Below are 12050 nucleotides of genomic sequence, written 5' to 3'. Positions count from 1 at the left end.
TTCCTAGCTTCCCGAAGAGCTGGGAGCAAGATGCTTTGGGTCCACTCTCCGTCTTTGGAAAAAGGCAGCCCTTTGGGCCTGGCAGCTCTAGGGCAATGGAGCACACCCAGAGCAGAAGTTCTACTTCAGCCAGATCAGGCCACCAACAAACTGCGTTTCACAGGCCTTGGTAAGAGATGTTCCCGGTAGGCTGTAAGAGCACTGGGCAGAGCCAGTTGTTTCTTACCTTCCTGAAAAGCTGGAAGCAAGATGCTTGGGACCCCTCTGCCCGTTTGGGAACAAGGCAGCCTTTTGGGTCGGGAAGCTCTAGGCCAATGGAGCACACGCAGAGCAGAAGTTCTACTTCAGCTAGATCAGGCCACAAACAAAATGCGTTTCACAGGCCTTGGTAAGAGATTGTCTCTTCGGCTGTAAGAGCACTGGGCAGAGCCAGTTGTTTCTTAGCTTCCCAAAGAGCTGGAAGCAAGATGCTTTGGGGGCTCCCTGCCCCTTTGCCAACAAGGCCGACCTTTGGGCCTTTCAGCTCTAGGCCAATGGAGCACACCCAGAGCAGAAGTTCTACCTCAGCCAGATAAGGCCTGCCAAGAAACTGCGTTTAAAAGGCTTTGGTAAGAGATGTTCCCGGTACTCTGTCAGAGCACTGGGCAGAGACAGATGTTTCTTAGCTTCCCAAAGAGCTGGAAGCAAGATGCTTTGGGGCCTCTCTGCCCCTTTGCAAACAAGGCATCCCTTTGGGACTTTCAGCTCTAGGCCAATGGAGCACACCCAGAGCAGAAGTCCTACTTCAGCCAGATCAGGCCTGCCAAGGAACTGCGTTTCAGAGGCCTTTGTATGTGACGTTCCCGGTAGGCTGTGAGAGCACGGTGCAGAGCCAGTTGTTTCCTTGTTTCCCAAACAGCTGGAAGCAAGACGCTTTGGGGCCTCTCTGCCCCTTTGGAAACAAGGCAGCACCTTGGGCATGGCAGCTCTAGGGCAATGGAGCACACCCAGAGCAGAAGTTCTACTTCAGCCAAATCAGGCCTGCCAGGAAACGGCCTTTCACAGGCCTTGGTAAGAGATGTTCCCGGTAGGCTGTAAGAGCACTGGGCAACGCAAGATGTTTCTTAGCTTCCCGAAGAGCTGGAAGCAAGATGCTTTGGGGCCTCTCATCCCCTTTGCAAACAAGGCGGCCATTTGGGCCAGGCAGCTCTAGGCCAATGGAGCACACCCAGAGCAGAAGTTCTACTTCAGTTAGATCAGGCCACCAACAAAGTGCGTTTCACAGGCCTTGGTAAGAGATTGTCTCTTAGGCTGTAAGAGCACTGGGCAGAGCCAGTTGTATCTTAGCTCTCCAAAGAGACGGAAGCAAGATGCTTTGGGGGCTCCCTGCCCCTTTGCCAACAAGGCCGACCTTTGGGCCATTCAGCTCTAGGCCAATGGAGCACACCCAGAGCAGAAGTTCTACCTCAGCCAGCTCAGGCCTGCCAAGAAACTGCGTTTCACAGGCCTTGGTAAGAGATGTTCCCGGTAGGCTGTGAGAGCACTGTGGAGAGCCAGTTGCTTTAGCTTCCCACAGAGCTGGAAGCAAGATGCTTTGGGGCCTCTCTCTCCCTTTGGACACAAGGCAGCCGTTTGGGCCTGGCAGCTCTAGGCCAATGGAGCACACCCACAGCAGAAGTTCTACTTCAGGCAGATCAGTCCTGCCCAGAAACTGCGTTTCACAGCCCTTGGTAAGAGATGTTCACGGTAGGCTGTGAGAGCACTGGGCAGAACCAGTTGTTTTTTAGCTTCCCAAAGTGCTGGAGGCAAGATGCTTTGGGGCCTCTCTCCCCCTTTGGAAACAAGGCAGCCCTTAGGTCCTGGTAGCTCTAGGCCTATGTAGCACAACCAGAACAGAAGTTCTACTTCAGCCAGGTCAGGCCTGCCAAGAAACTGCGTTTCACAGGCCTTTCAAAGACATGTTCTCTTAGGCTGTAAGAGCACTTGGCAGAGCCAGCTGTTTCTTAGCTTCCCGAAGAGCTGGGAGCAAGATGCTTAGGGTCCACTCTCCGTCTTTGGAAACAAGGCAGCCCTTTGGGCCTGGCAGCTCTAGGGCAATGGAGCACACCCAGAGCAGAAGTTCTACTTCAGCCAGATCAGGCCTGCCAGGAAACTGCGTTTCACAGGCCTTGGTAAGAGATGTTCCCGGTAGGCTGTAAGAGCACTGGGCAGAGCCAGTTGTTTCTTACCTTCCTGAAAAGCTGGAAGCAAGATGCTTGGGACCCCTCTGCCCGTTTGGGAACAAGGCAGCCTTTTGGGTCGGGAAGCTCTAGGCCAATGGAGCACACGCAGAGCAGGAGTTCTACTTCAGCCTGATCAGGCCTGCAAAGAAACAGCGTTTGACAGGCCTTGGTAAGAGATGTTCCCGGTAGGTGTAAGAGCACTGGGCAGAGCCAGTTGTTTCTTAGCTTCGCAAAGACCGGGAAGCAAGATGCTTTCGGCCTCTCTGCCCCTTGGAAACAGGGCAGCACTTTGGGCCTGGCAGCTCTAGGGCAATGGAGCACACCCATAGCCGGAGTTCTACTTCAGCCAGATGAGGCCTGCCAAGAAACTGCGTTTCACAGGCCTTTCAAAGACATGTTCCTGGTAGGCTGTAAGAGCACGGGCCAGAGCGAGTTGGTTCTTAGCTTCCCAGAGAGCTGGAAGCAAGATGCTTTGGGGCCTCTCTGCCCCTTTGGAAACAAGGCAGCACCTTGGGCCTGGCAGCTCTAGTGCAATGGAGCACACCCAGAGCAGAAGTTCTACTTCAGCCAAATCAGGCCTGCCAGGAAACGGCGTTTCACAGGCCTTGGCAAGAGATGTTCCCGGTAGGCTGTAAGAGCACTGGGCAACGCCAGATGTTTCTTAGCTTCCCGAAGAGCTGGAAGCAAGATGCTTGGGTGCCACTCTCTCACTTTGGAATCAAGGCAGCCCTTTGGGGCAGGTAGCTCTAGGCCAGTGGAGCACACCCAGAGCAGAAGTTCTACTTCGGCCAGTTCAGGCCACCAACAAACTGCGTTTCACAGGCCTTGGTAAGAGATGTTCCCGGTAGGCTGTAAGAGCACTGGGCAACGCCAGATGTTTCTTAGCTTCCCGAAGAGCTGGAAGCAAGATGCTTTGGGGCCTCTCATCCCCTTTGCAAACAAGGCGGCCCTTTGGGCCAGGCAGCTCTAGGCCAATGGAGCACACCCAGAGCAGAAGTTCTACTTCAGCTAGATCAGGCCACCAACAAAGTGCGTTTCACAGGCCTTGGTAAGAGATTTTCTCTCAGGCTGTAAGAGCACTGGGCAGAGCCAGTTGTTTCTTAGCTTCCCAAAGAGCTGGAAGCAAGATGCTTTGGGGCCTCTCTGCCCCTTTGCAAACAAGGCATCCCTTTGGGCCTTTCAGCTCTAGGGCAATGGAGCACACCCAGAGCAGAAGTTCTACCTCAGCCAGATCAGGCCTGCCAAGAAACTGCTTTTCACAGGCCTTCGTAAGAGGTGTTCCCGGAAGGCTGTAAGAGTACCTGGCAGAGCGAGTTGTTTCTTAGCTTCAAAAACAGCTGGAAGCAACATGATTTGGGGCCTCTCTCCCCCTTTGGAAACAAAGCAGCCTTTGTGCCTGGCAGCTCTAGGCCAAAGTAGCACACCCAGAGCACAAGTTCTACCTCAGCCAGATAAGGCCTGTCAAGAAGCTGCGTTTCACAGGCCTTTGTATGTGACATTCCCGGTTGGCTTTGAGAGCACTGTGCAGAGCCAGTTGTTTTAGCTTCCCAGAGAGCAGGAAGCAAGATGCTTTGGGGCCTCTCTCACACTTTGGAAATAAAGGCAGCCCTTTGGGCCTGGCAGCCCTAGGCCAATGGAGTACACCCAGAGCAGAAGTTCTACCTCAGCCAGATCAGGCCTTCCAAGAAACTGCGTCTCACAGGCCTTTCTCTGTCACGTTGCCAGTAGGCTGTGAGAGCACTGTGCAGAGCCAGTTGTTTCTTAGCTTCCCAAAGATTTGCAAGCAAGATACTTTGGGGACTCTCAGCCCCTATGGAAACAAGGCGGCCCTTTGGGCCTGGCAGCTCTAGGCCAAAGTAGCACGCTCAGAGCCGGAGTTCTACTTCAGCCAGATCAGGCCTGCCAAGAAACTGCGTTTCACAGGCCTTGGTAAGAGATGTTCACGGTAGGCTGTGAGAGCACTGGGCAGAACCAGTTGTTTTTTAGCTTCCCAAAGTGCTGGAGGCAAGATGCTTTGGGGCCTCTCTCACCCTTTGGAAACAAGGCAGCCCTTAGGTCCTGGTAGCTCTAGGCCTATGTAGCACAACCAGAACAGAAGTTCTACTTCAGCCAGGTCAGGCCTGCCAAGAAACTGCGTTTCACAGGCCTTTCAAAGACATGTTCTCTTAGGGTGTAAGAGCACTGGGCAGAGCCAGCTGTTTCCTAGATTCCCGAAGAGCTGGGAGCAAGATGCTTTGGGTCCACTCTCCGTCTTTGGAAACAAGGCAGCCCTTTGGGCCTGGCAGCTCTAGGGCAATGGAGCACACCCAGAGCAGAAGTTCTACTTCAGCCAGATCAGGCCTGCCAGGAAACTGCGTTTCACAGGCCTTGGTAAGAGATGTTCCCGGTAGGCTGTAAGAGCACTGGGCAGAGCCAGTTGTTTCTTACCTTCCTGAAAAGCTGGAAGCAAGATGCTTGGGACCCCTCTGCCCGTTTGGGAACAAGGCAGCCTTTTGGGTCGGGAAGCTCTAGGCCAATGGAGCACACGCAGAGCAGGAGTTCTACTTCAGCCTGATCAGGCCTGCAAAGAAACAGCGTTTGACAGGCCTTGGTAAGAGATGTTCCCGGTAGGTGTAAGAGCACTGGACAGAGCCAGTTGTTTCTTAGCTTCGCAAAGACCGGGAAGCAAGATGCTTTGGGCCTCTCTGCCCCTTGGAAACAGGGCAGCACTTTGGGCCTGGCAGCTCTAGGGCAATGGAGCACACCCAGAGCCGGAGTTCTACTTCAGCCAGATGAGGCCTGCCAGGAAACTGCGTTTCACAGGCCTTTCAAAGACATGTTCCCGGTAGGCTGTAAGAGCACGGGCCAGAGCAAGTTGGTTCTTAGCATCCCAGAGAGCTGGAAGCAAGATGCTTTGGGTCCACTCTCCGTCTTTTGAAACAAGGCAGCCCTTTGGGCCTGGCAGCTCTAGGGCAATGGAGCACACCCAGAGCAGAAGTTCTACTTCAGCCAGATCAGGCCTGCCAGGAAACTGCGTTTCACAGGCCTTGGTAAGAGATGTTCCCGGTAGGCTGTAAGAGCACTGGGCAGAGCCAGTTGTTTCTTACCTTCCTGAAAAGCTGGAAGCAAGATGCTTGGGACCCCTCTGCCCGTTTGGGAACAAGGCAGCCTTTTGGGTCGGGAAGCTCTAGGCCAATGGAGCACACGCAGAGCAGGAGTTCTACTTCAGCCTGATCAGGCCTGCAAAGAAACAGCGTTTGACAGGCCTTGGTAAGAGATGTTCCCGGTAGGTGTAAGAGCACTGGGCAGAGCCAGTTGTTTCTTAGCTTCGCAAAGACCGGGAAGCAAGATGCTTTGGGCCTCTCTGCCCCTTGGAAACAGGGCAGCACTTTGGGCCTGGCAGCTCTAGGGCAATGGAGCACACCCAGAGCCGGAGTTCTACTTAAGCCAGATGAGGCCTGCCAGGAAACTGCGTTTCACAGGCCTTTCAAAGACATGTTCCCGGTAGGCTGTAAGAGCACGGGCCAGAGCGAGTTGGTTCTTAGCTTCCCAGAGAGCTGGAAGCAAGATGCTTTGGGGCCTCTCTGCCCCTTTGGAAACAAGGCAGCACCTTGGGCCTGGCAGCTCTAGGGCAATGGAGCACACCCAGAGCAGAAGTTCTACTTCAGCCAAATCAGGCCTGCCAGGAAACGGCGTTTCACAGGCCTTGGTAAGAGATGTTCCCGGTAGGCTGTGAGAGCACTGTGGAGAGCCAGTTGCTTTCGCTTCCCACAGAGCTGGAAGCAAGATGCTTTGGGGCCTCTCTCTCCCTTTGGACACAAGGCAGCCGTTTGGGCCTGGCAGCTCTAGGCCAATGGAGCACACCCACAGCAGAAGTTCTACTTCAGGCAGATCAGTCCTGCCCAGAAACTGCGTTTCACAGCCCTTGGTAAGAGATGTTCACGGTAGGCTGTGAGAGCTCTGGGCAGAGCCAGTTGTTTTTTAGCTTCCCAAAGTGCTGGAGGCAAGATGCTTTGGGGCCTCTCTCACCCTTTGGAAACAAGGCAGCCCTTAGGTCCTGGTAGCTCTAGGCCTATGTAGCACAACCAGAACAGAAGTTCTACTTCAGCCAGGTCAGGCCTGCCAAGAAACTGCGTTTCACAGGCCTTTCAAAGAGATGTTCTCTTAGGCTGTAAGAGCACTGGGCAGAGCCAGCTGTTTCCTAGCTTCCCGAAGAGCTGGGAGCAAGATGCTTTGGGTCCACTCTCCGTCTTTGGAAAAAGGCAGCCCTTTGGGCCTGGCAGCTCTAGGGCAATGGAGCACACCCAGAGCAGAAGTTCTACTTCAGCCAGATCAGGCCACCAACAAACTGCGTTTCACAGGCCTTGGTAAGAGATGTTCCCGGTAGGCTGTAAGAGCACTGGGCAGAGCCAGTTGTTTCTTACCTTCCTGAAAAGCTGGAAGCAAGATGCTTGGGACCCCTCTGCCCGTTTGGGAACAAGGCAGCCTTTTGGGTCGGGAAGCTCTAGGCCAATGGAGCACACGCAGAGCAGAAGTTCTACTTCAGCTAGATCAGGCCACAAACAAAATGCGTTTCACAGGCCTTGGTAAGAGATTGTCTCTTCGGCTGTAAGAGCACTGGGCAGAGCCAGTTGTTTCTTAGCTTCCCAAAGAGCTGGAAGCAAGATGCTTTGGGGCCTCCCTGCCCCTTTGCCAACAAGGCCGACCTTTGGGCCTTTCAGCTCTAGGCCAATGGAGCACACCCAGAGCAGAAGTTCTACCTCAGCCAGATAAGGCCTGCCAAGAAACTGCGTTTAAAAGGCTTTGGTAAGAGATGTTCCCGGTACTCTGTCAGAGCACTGGGCAGAGACAGATGTTTCTTAGCTTCCCAAAGAGCTGGAAGCAAGATGCTTTGGGGCCTCTCTGCCCCTTTGCAAACAAGGCATCCCTTTGGGACTTTCAGCTCTAGGCCAATGGAGCACACCCAGAGCAGAAGTCCTACTTCAGCCAGATCAGGCCTGAAAAGGAACTGCGTTTCAGAGGCCTTTGTATGTGACGTTCCCGGTAGGCTGTGAGAGCACGGTGCAGAGCCAGTTGTTTCCTTGTTTCCCAAACAGCTGGAAGCAAGACGCTTTGGGGCCTCTCTGCCCCTTTGGAAACAAGGCAGCACCTTGGGCATGGCAGCTCTAGGGCAATGGAGCACACCCAGAGCAGAAGTTCTACTTCAGCCAAATCAGGCCTGCCAGGAAACGGCCTTTCACAGGCCTTGGTAAGAGATGTTCCCGGTAGGCTGTAAGAGCACTGGGCAACGCAAGATGTTTCTTAGCTTCCCGAAGAGCTGGAAGCAAGATGCTTTGGGGCCTCTCATCCCCTTTGCAAACAAGGCGGCCATTTGGGCCAGGCAGCTCTAGGCCAATGGAGCACACCCAGAGCAGAAGTTCTACTTCAGCTAGATCAGGCCACCAACAAAGTGCGTTTCACAGGCCTTGGTAAGAGATTGTCTCTTAGGCTGTAAGAGCACTGGGCAGAGCCAGTTGTATCTTAGCTCTCCAAAGAGACGGAAGCAAGATGCTTTGGGGGCTCCCTGCCCCTTTGCCAACAAGGCCGACCTTTGGGCCATTCAGCTCTAGGCCAATGGAGCACACCCAGAGCAGAAGTTCTACCTCAGCCAGCTCAGGCCTGCCAAGAAACTGCGTTTCACAGGCCTTGGTAAGAGATGTTCCCGGTAGGCTGTGAGAGCACTGTGGAGAGCCAGTTGCTTTAGCTTCCCACAGAGCTGGAAGCAAGATGCTTTGGGGCCTCTCTCTCCCTTTGGACACAAGGCAGCCGTTTGGGCCTGGCAGCTCTAGGCCAATGGAGCACACCCACAGCAGAAGTTCTACTTCAGGCAGATCAGTCCTGCCCAGAAACTGCGTTTCACAGCCCTTGGTAAGAGATGTTCACGGTAGGCTGTGAGAGCACTTGGCAGAACCAGTTGTTTTTTAGCTTCCCAAAGTGCTGGAGGCAAGATGCTTTGGGGCCTCTCTCCCCCTTTGGAAACAAGGCAGCCCTTAGGTCCTGGTAGCTCTAGGCCTATGTAGCACAACCAGAACAGAAGTTCTACTTCAGCCAGGTCAGGCCTGCCAAGAAACTGCGTTTCACAGGCCTTTCAAAGACATGTTCTCTTAGGCTGTAAGAGCACTGGGCAGACCCAGCTGTTTCTTAGCTTCCCGAACAGCTGGGAGCAAGATGCTTTGGGTCCACTCTCGGTCTTTGGAAACAAGGCAGCCCTTTGGGCCTGGCAGCTCTAGGGCAATGGAGCACACCCAGAGCAGAAGTTCTACTTCAGCCAGATCAGGCCTGCCAGGAAACTGCGTTTCACAGGCCTTGGTAAGAGATGTTCCCGGTAGGCTGTAAGAGCACTGGGCAGAGCCAGTTGTTTCTTACCTTCCTGAAAAGCTGGAAGCAAGATGCTTGGGACGCCTCTGCCCGTTTGGGAACAAGGCAGCCTTTTGGGTCGGGAAGCTTTAGGCCAATGGAGCACACGCAGAGCAGGAGTTCTACTTCAGCCTGATCAGGCCTGCAAAGAAACAGCGTTTGACAGGCCTTGGTAAGAGATGTTCCCGGTAGGTGTAAGAGCACTGGGCAGAGCCAGTTGTTCCTTAGCTTCGCAAAGACCGGGAAGCAAGATGCTTTGGGCCTCTCTGCCCCTTGGAAACAGGGCAGCACTTTGGGCCTGGCAGCTCTAGGGCAATGGAGCACACCCAGAGCCGGAGTTCTACTTCAGCCAGATCATGCCTGCCAAGAAACTGCGTTTCACAGGCCTTTCAAAGACATGTTCCCGGTAGGCTGTAAGAGCACGGGCCAGAGCGAGTTGGTTCTTAGCTTCCCAGAGAGCTGGAAGCAAGATGCTTAGGGGCCTCTCTGCCCCTTTGGAAACAAGGCAGCACCTTGGGCCTGGCAGCTCTAGGGCAATGGAGCACACCCAGAGCAGAAGTTCTACTTCAGCCAAATCAGGCCTGCCAGGAAACGGCGTTTCACAGGCCTTGGTAAGAGATGTTCCCGGTAGGCTGTAAGAGCACTGGGCAACGCCAGATGTTTCTTAGCTTCCCGAAGAGCTGGAAGCAAGATGCTTGGGTGCCACTCTCTCACTTTGGAATCAAGGCAGCCCTTTGGGGCAGGTAGCTCTAGGCCAGTGGAGCACACCCAGAGCAGAAGTTCTAATTCGGCCAGTTCAGGCCACCAACAAACTGCGTTTCACAGGCCTTGGTAAGAGATGTTCCCGGTAGGCTGTAAGAGCACTGCGCAACGCCAGATGTTTCTTAGCTTCCCGAAGAGCTGGAAGCAAGATGCTTTGGGGCCTCTCATCCCCTTTGCAAACAAGGCGGCCCTTTGGGCCAGGCAGCTCTAGGCCAATGGAGCACACCCAGAGCAGAAGTTCTACTTCAGCTAGATCAGGCCACCAACAAAGTGCGTTTCACAGGCCTTGGTAAGAGATTTTCTCGTAGGCTATAAGAGCACTGGGCACAGCCAGTTGTTTCTTAGCTTCCCAAAGAGCTGGAAGCAAGATGCTTTGGGGGCTCCCTGCCCCTTTGCCAACAAGGCTGACCTTTGGGCCTTTCAGCTCTAGGCCAATGGAGCACACCCAGAGCAGAAGTTCTACCTCAGCCAGATCAGGCCTGCCAAGAAACTGCTTTTCACAGGCCTTCGTAAGAGGTGTTCCCGGAAGGCTGTAAGAGTACCTGGCAGAGCGAGTTGTTTCTTAGCTTCAAAAACAGCTGGAAGCAACATGATTTGGGGCCTCTCTCCCCCTTTGGAAACAAAGCAGCCTTTGTGCCTGGCAGCTCTAGGCCAAAGTAGCACACCCAGAGCACAAGTTCTACCTCAGCCAGATAAGGCCTGTCAAGAAGCTGCGTTTCACAGGCCTTTGTATGTGACGTTCCCGGTTGGCTTTGAGAGCACTGTGCAGAGCCAGTTGTTTTAGCTTCCCAGAGAGCAGGAAGCAAGATGCTTTGGGGCCTCTCTCACACTTTGGAAATAAAGGCAGCCCTTTGGGCCTGGCAGCCCTAGGCCAATGGAGTACACCCAGAGCAGAAGTTCTACCTCAGCCAGATCAGGCCTTCCAAGAAACTGCGTCTCACAGGCCTTTCTCTGTCACGTTGCCGGTAGGCTGTGAGAGCACTGTGCAGAGCCAGTTGTTTCTTAGCTTCCCAAAGATTTGGAAGCAAGATACTTTGGGGACTCTCAGCCCCTTTGGAAACAAGGCAGCCCTTTGGGCCTGGCAGCTCTAGGCCAAAGTAGCACGCCCAGAGCAGGAGTTCTACTTCAGCCAGATCAGGCCTGCCAAGAAACTGCGTTTCACAGGCCTTGGTAAGAGATGTTCCCGGGAGGCTGTGAGAGCACTGTGGAGAGCCAGTTGCTTTAGCTTCCCACAGAGCTGGAAGCAAGATGCTTTGGGGCCTCTCTCTCCCTTTGGACACAAGGCAGCCGTTTGGGCCTGGCAGCTCTAGGCCAATGGAGCACACCCACAGCAGAAGTTCTACTTCAGGCAGATCAGTCCTGCCCAGAAACTGCGTTTCACAGCCCTTGGTAAGAGATGTTCCCGGTAGGCTGTGAGAGCACGGTGCAGAGCCAGTTGTTTCCTTGTTTCCCAAACAGCTGGAAGCAAGACGCTTTGGGGCCTCTCTGCCCCTTTAGAAACAAGGCAGCACGTTGGGTCTGGCAGCTCTAGGGCAATGAAGCACAACCAGAGCAGAAGTTCTACTTCTTCCAGATCAGGCCTGCCTAAACAGTGCGTTTCACAGGCCTTGATAAGAGATGTTCTTTTAGGCTATAAGAACACTGGGCACAGCCAGTTGTTTCTTAGCTTCCCAAGAGGTGGAAGCAAGATGCTTTGGGGCCTCTCTCCCCCTTTGGAAACAAGGCAGCCCTTTGGGCCTTTCAGCTCTAGGGCAATGGAGCACACCCAGAGCAGAAGTTCGACCTCAGCCAGATCAGGCCTGCCAAGAAACTGCTTTTCACAGGCCTTCGTAAGAGGTGTTCCCGGAAGGCTGTAAGAGTATCTGGCAGAGCGAGTTGTTTCTTAGCTTCAAAAACAGCTGGAAGCAACATGATTTGGGGCCTCTCTCCCCCTTTGGAAACAAAGCAGCCTTTGTGCCTGGCAGCTCTAGGCCAAAGTAGCACACCCAGAGCACAAGTTCTACCTCAGCCAGATAAGGCCTGTCAAGAAGCTGCGTTTCACAGGCCTTTGTATGTGACGTTCCCGGTTGGCTTTGAGAGCACTGTGCAGAGCCAGTTGTTTTAGCTTCCCAGAGAGCAGGAAGCAAGATGCTTTGGGGCCTCTCTCACACTTTGGAAATAAAGGCAGCCCTTTGGGCCTGGCAGCCCTAGGAAAATGGAGTACACCCAGAGCAGAAGTTCTACCTCAGCCAGATCAGGCCTTCCAAGAAACTGCGTCTCACAGGCCTTTCTCTGTCACGTTGCCAGTAGGCTGTGAGAGCACTGTGCAGAGCCAGTTGTTTCTTAGCTTCCCAAAGATTTGGAAGCAAGATACTTTGGGGACGCTCAGCCCCTTTGGAAACAAGGTGGCCCTTTGGGCCTGGCAGCTCTAGGCCAAAGTAGCAAGCCCAGAGCAGGAGTTCTACTTCAGCCAGATCTGGCCTGCCAAGAAACTGCGTTTCACAGGCCTTGGTAAGAGATGTTCACGGTAGGCTGTGAGAGCACTTGGCAGAACCAGTTGTTTTTTAGCTTCCCAAAGTGCTGGAGGCAAGATGCTTTGGGGCCTCTCTCACCCTTTGGAAACAAGGCAGCCCTTTGGTCCTGGTAGCTCTAGGCCTATGTAGCACAACCAGAACAGAAGTTCTACTTCAGCCAGGTCAGGCCTGCCAAGAAACTGCGTTTCACAGGCCTTTC

Source organism: Equus asinus, unplaced genomic scaffold, assembly GCF_041296235.1.
Source record: "Equus asinus isolate D_3611 breed Donkey unplaced genomic scaffold, EquAss-T2T_v2 contig_816, whole genome shotgun sequence".
Taxonomy (NCBI): domain Eukaryota; kingdom Metazoa; phylum Chordata; class Mammalia; order Perissodactyla; family Equidae; genus Equus; species Equus asinus.
This window is presented reverse-complemented; position numbering follows the sequence as displayed.